This window comes from Salvelinus sp. IW2-2015, linkage group LG18, assembly GCF_002910315.2.
Source record: "Salvelinus sp. IW2-2015 linkage group LG18, ASM291031v2, whole genome shotgun sequence".
NCBI classification, from domain to species: domain Eukaryota; kingdom Metazoa; phylum Chordata; class Actinopteri; order Salmoniformes; family Salmonidae; genus Salvelinus; species Salvelinus sp. IW2-2015.
Genome location: NC_036858.1, coordinates 538,058 through 543,986, shown reverse-complemented (window position 1 = coordinate 543,986; position 5,929 = coordinate 538,058). Strand labels below are relative to the sequence as shown.

The 5,929-nt window shown below is 47.1% G+C and overlaps 1 pseudogene; it reads left to right on the top strand.

Moving 5' to 3' along the window:
- LOC111978077 (ATP-binding cassette sub-family C member 3-like) overlaps positions 1 to 5,929 on the top strand; it is a 75,557-nt pseudogene that overhangs the window by 27,192 nt on the left and 42,436 nt on the right.

Genomic DNA, 5,929 nt, shown 5'->3' with positions numbered 1-5,929 from the left:
TAGCAGGATGAGGCTATGTGGAGAGAGCAAGGGGGGGAAGTGCGAGGGAGAGAGACAAAGAGAGGGAGAGAGTTGAGAAATAATAGGTCTGTTGTCCAATGTTCTGAATTGAATAACATACTGAGCTTGTGTGAATTTTAAGAGCTCTCATTGGCTATTGCTGATCACCGTTCTCAAAACTTGTCATTGCACACTCACACTACAAGGGAATTGCAGATTTTGTGCCGATTAAAATGAAACGGGTTTGAAAAGTACAGGACGTCTGGTACGGCTCAAAGACTGGATCGGTAGCGCTCAGATGGTGTCTCTGACCCGCTTCACATTAAACAAGCGTCGGTGACGGACGCCCGCCCGAGTAGGCACGGCATGGGGGGGGTGTGTCTCAGATCTCCAAAACCTGTCTGGTACAGACAGACAAATCAGAGCCACGATCATGTAGTGTTCACACCAGCTTTAGTGGTCCGTCAAACTCCTTTTTAAAAATGGCTTTCATGACAAAAATGTCCTCCAACGGGTCAATCAAGTATTTCTCCTCTTGTGTTTCAGAGTGAATTCCAGACAAGCTGCGTTTCATCACCTTCTATCTCTACTTCAGTCTGGTTGTATACAGCGTGATCCTCTGTTGCTTCAACGAGAAACCCCCTTCTCCAACGTCGAACAGACCCCGTGAGTCCACACACACACACACACACACACACACACACACACACACACACACAACACACACACACACACACACACACAACATCACAGTTTGTTTTACTACCTTGGGGCACCAAACAATTGATTCTCATTCAAAATCTATTTTTTCCCTAACCTTAACCCCAAATCCCTAACCTTAACTCTAACCTTAACCCCAAATCCCTAACCTAACTCCTACCTTAACCCCAAATCCCTAACCTTAACTCCTAACCTTAACCCCAAATCCCTAACCTTAACTCCTAACCTGTAACCCGTAACCTTAACTCCTAACCTGTAACTCTAATTGTAACCCTAACCCTTGAGCCTAAAAATAGCCTTTTTCTTTGTGGGGTCTGGCGAAATGTCCTCACATGTCTGAATATTTTCTTGTTTTACTATTCTTGTGAGGACTTCTTGTCCCCGCAAGGAGTAGGCCACAATGTGTGATTTTTTTATTTTTTTTAATTTTTTTTACTATCTTCTTTACTCTGTTATTTTCTCCTCAGAATCCTTGTCCTCAATCGACTGCTGGTTTCCTCTCCACAATGACCTTCTGGTGGTTCACTAGGTAAAACCATTTCCCCATACACACACACACACACACACACACACACACACACCACCACACACACACACACACACACATAACAAGTATGTCCCGTCATTATCATTGTGTCTGTCCTATATATTTGTATGGCTTGTAGCTACTTCATATAATTACGTATGTTATTCCGACAATTAATCGGTACATTTGATCAATAATGAATGAAGCAGCAAACAGCAGTCTTCTCTCTGCGCAATGGTTTCCTGGATACTGATAAAGTATTTTCCAGGAACTCTCTCTATAACAAAGTTTCACTAATACGTTGTGTCCCTCTCTGTCCCAGCATGGCCATCAAGGGCTATAAGAACCCTCTGGAAGCCAAAGACCTGTGGTCACTGAACAAGAGGGACAGCTCAGAGGAGGTCGTCCCCAAGCACTGAGAGAGTGGGACCTGGAGCAGAGCAAGGCTCGCAGGTAGGAGGGAGACGGGAGGAGACGGGGAGGGAGACGGGGAGGGAGACGGGAGGGAGACGGGAGGGAGACGGGAGGGAGACAGGGAGGTGGAGCAAGGCCCAGGCTACAGAGGAGGGAGGTAACAAGTATGTCCCGTTCATTATCATTGTGTCTGTCCTATATATTTGTATGGCTTGTAGCTACTTCATATAATTACGTATGTTATTCCGACAATTAATCGGTACATTTGATCAATAATGAATGGAACAGCAAACAGCAGTCTTCTCTCTGCGCAATGGTTTCCTGGATACTGATAAAGTATTTTCCAGGAACTCTCTCTATACAAAGTTTCACTAATACGTTGTGTCCCTCTCTGTCCCAGCATGGCCATCAAGGGCTATAAGAACCCTCTGGAAGCCAAAGACCTGTGGTCACTGAACAAGAGGGACAGCTCAGAGGAGGTCGTCCCCAAGCTACTGAGAGAGTGGGACCTGGAGCAGAGCAAGGCTCGCAGGTAGGGAGGGAGACGGGGAGGGAGACGGGGAGGGAGACGGGGAGGGAGACGGGGAGGGAGACGGGGAGGGAGACGGGGAGGGAGACGGGGAGGGAGACGGGGAGGGAGACAGGGAGGTGGAGCAGGCCCAGGCTTACAGGGAGGGAGGGAGAGAGACAAAGAGAGGGAGAGAGTTGAGAAATAATAGGTCTGTTGTCCAATGTTCTGAATTGAATAACATACTGGAGCTTGTGAATTTTAAGAGCTCTCATTGGCTATTGCTGATCACCGTTCTCAAAACTTGTCATTGCACATCTCACACTACAAGGGAATTGCAGATTTTGTGCCGATTAAAATGAAACGGGTTTGAAAATATCAGGACGTCTGGTACGGCTCAAAGACTGGATCGGTAGCGCTCAGATGGTGTCTCTGACCCGCTCACATTAAACAAGCGTCGGTGACGGACGCCCGCCCCGAGTAGGCAACGGCATGGGGGGGGTGTGTCTCAGATCTCCAAAACCTGTCTGGTACAGACAGACAAATCAGAGCCACGATCATGTAGTGTTCACCCAGCTTTAGTGTCCGTCAAACTCCTTTTTAAGAAATGGCTTTCATGACAAAATGTCCTCCAACGGGTCAATCAAGTATTTCTCCTGTCTTGTGTTTCAGAGTGAGATTCCAGACAAGCTGCGTTTCATCACCTTCTATCTCTACTTCAGTCTGGTTGTATTACAGCTGATCCTCTGTTGCTTCAACGAGAAACCCCCCCTTTTCTCCAACGTCGACACAGACCCCGTGAGTCCACAACACACACACACCAACACACACACACACACACACACACAACACACACAACACACACAACACACGCTTTGTTTTACTATCTTGTGGGCAACCAAACAATTGGATTCTCATTCAAAATCTATTTTTTTCCTAACCTTAACCCCAAATCCCTAACCTTAACTCCTAACCTTAACCCAAATCCCTAACCTTAACTCCTAACCTTAACCCCAAATCCTAACCTTAACTCCTAACTTAACCCCAAATCCCTAACCTTAACTCCTAACCTGTAACCCGTAACCTTAACTCCTAACCTGTAACTCTAATTGTAACCCTAACCCCTTGAGCCTAAAAATAGCCTTTTTTTTTGTGGGGTCTGGCGAAATGTCCTCACATGTCTGAATATTTTCTTGTTTTACTAATTCTTGTGAGGACTTCTTGTCCCCGCAAGGGATAGGCCACAATGTGTGATTTTTTTATTTTTTTTATTTTTTTTACTATCTTCTTTACTCTGTTATTTTCTCCTCAAGAATCCTTGTCCTCAATCGACTGCTGTGTTTCCTCTCCACAATGACCTTCTGGTGGTTCACTAGGTAAAACCATTTCCCCAATACACACACACACACACAACACACACACACACACACACACACACACACACACACACACACATCAACAACATAACAAAGTATGTCCCGTTCATTATCATTGTGTCTGTCCTATATATTTGTATGGCTTGTAGCTACTTCATATAATTACGTATGTTATTCCGACAATAAATCGGTACATTTGATCAATATGAATGGAAACAGCAAACAGCAGTCTTCTCTCTGCGCAATGGTTTCCTGGATACTGTAAAAGTATTTTCCAGGAACTCATCTCTATACAAGTTTAACTAATACGTTGTGTCCCTCTCTGTCCCAGCATGGCCATCAAGGGCTATAAGAACCCTCTGGAAGCCAAAGAACCTGTGGTCACTGAACAAGAGGGACAGCTCAGAGGAGGTCGTCCCCAAGCACTGAGAGAGTGGGACCTGGGCAGAGGCAAAGGCTCGCAGGTAGGAGGGAGACGGGGAGGAGAACGGGGAGGGAGACGGGGAGGGAGACGGGGAGGGAGACGGGAGGGAGACGGGGAGGAGACGGGGAGGGAGACGGAGGGAGACAGGGAGGTGGAGCAGGCCCAGGCTTACAGGGAGGGAGGGAGAGAGACAAATCGTATTGGTCACATGGTTAGCAGAATGTTATTGTGAGTGTGCGCGAAATGCTTATGCTTCTAGATCCAACAGAGCAGCAATATCTAACAGGTAATATCTAACAATTCCACACAAAAACCTAATACACACAATCTATTATAGGAATGGGATGAGTAATATGTAAGTAAAAATATATGGATGAGCAGTGACAGAGCGGCTTAAGATGCAATAGATGGTAAAAAATAGATAGTGGAGGATACAGTATAATACATATGAAAATGAGTAATGTGAGAAATGTAACATTCTTAAATGGCATTATTAAAGTGACTAGTGTTCCATTTATTAAAGTGGCCAATTGAATATCAATTCTGTATGTAGGGCAGGCCACATCTCTGTGCTAGTGGTGGCTGTTTTAACAATCTGATGGCCTTGAGATTGAAAAAACAAGCTTCTAATCTCTCTGTCCCAGCAATTGATGCACCTGTACTTGACCCTAAGCCTTCTGGATAGTAGTGGGTGTGAACAGGCAGTGGCTTGGGTGGTTGTTGTCCCTTGATTATCTTTTTTTGCCTTCCTGTGACATCAGGTGTTGTAGGTGTCCTGGAGGGCAGGTAGTTAGCCCCCGGTGATGCGTTGTTGCAAGACCGCACCACCATCTGGAGAGGCCCTGCGGTTGTGGGCTGTGCAGTTGCCGGTACCAGGCGGTGATCACATTGCGACTGCATTTGTGTCTCTATAACTGAGCTTTGCTTGTTTGATTGCCTTACGGAGGGAATAACTTACACTGTTTGTAATTCGGTCATTGTTTCCAGTCGCTTGCCATGATTTAAATGCGGTGGGATGTGCTTTCAGTTTTGCGTGAATGCTGCCATCAATCCAGGGGTTTCTGGTTAGGGAAGGTTATTAAAGTCACAGTGGGTACAACATCTCCTATTGCACTTCCTTATAAACTCCTCACTGTAATTCAATAGTCTTCCCAAGCTGTATGTAATAACACTTAATGATTTTTCTAGGCTAATAATGTAAGAAATAATACTAAAAAAACTAAATACTGCACAATTTCTTAAGGACTAGAAGCGAAGCTGCCAATCTATCGGCGCCATCATTTCCTCATTTAGATGGATAGAGGGAGGGAGAAAGGGGGGGGGGGCAGGCCAAGGCTGTGAGGGAGAGAGAGGGAGTGGCAAGGGGATGTAGGGAGGAACAGAAGGGAGGGAGACAGGAATGTGGAGCAAGGCCAAGGCTCAACGGGAGAGAGGGAGGCAAGGGGATGTAGGGAGGAGGAACAGAAGGGAGGGAGACAGGAATGTGGAGCAGGCCAAGGCTTCACAGGGAGAGAGGGAGGCAATGGGGATGTAGGAGAGGAACAGAGGGAGAGGAACATGGAATGTGGGCAGGCCAAGGCTCACAGGGAGAGAGGGAGCGCAAGGGGATGTAGGGAGGAACAGAGGGAGGGGAGACAGGAAATGTGGAGCAGGCAAAGGCTCACAGGGGAGGAAGCTAGGGAGGTAACAGTGGGACAGAAGTGGACAGGCAAGATCGGGAGGAGAGGGAGGGCAGGGGATGTAGGAACACGAGGGAGGGAGAACAGGATGTGGAGCAGGCCAAGGCTCACAGGGAGGAGATGAGGGAGGCACAGGGGATGTAAGGGAGGAAAGAGGGAGGGAACAGGAATGTGGAGCAGGCCAAGGCTCACAGGGAGAGGCAGGGATGTAGGAGGAACAAGGGAGGGACAGAGTGGAGACGGCTACGGGAAAGGGAGCAGTGAGGGAGGAACGAGGGAGGA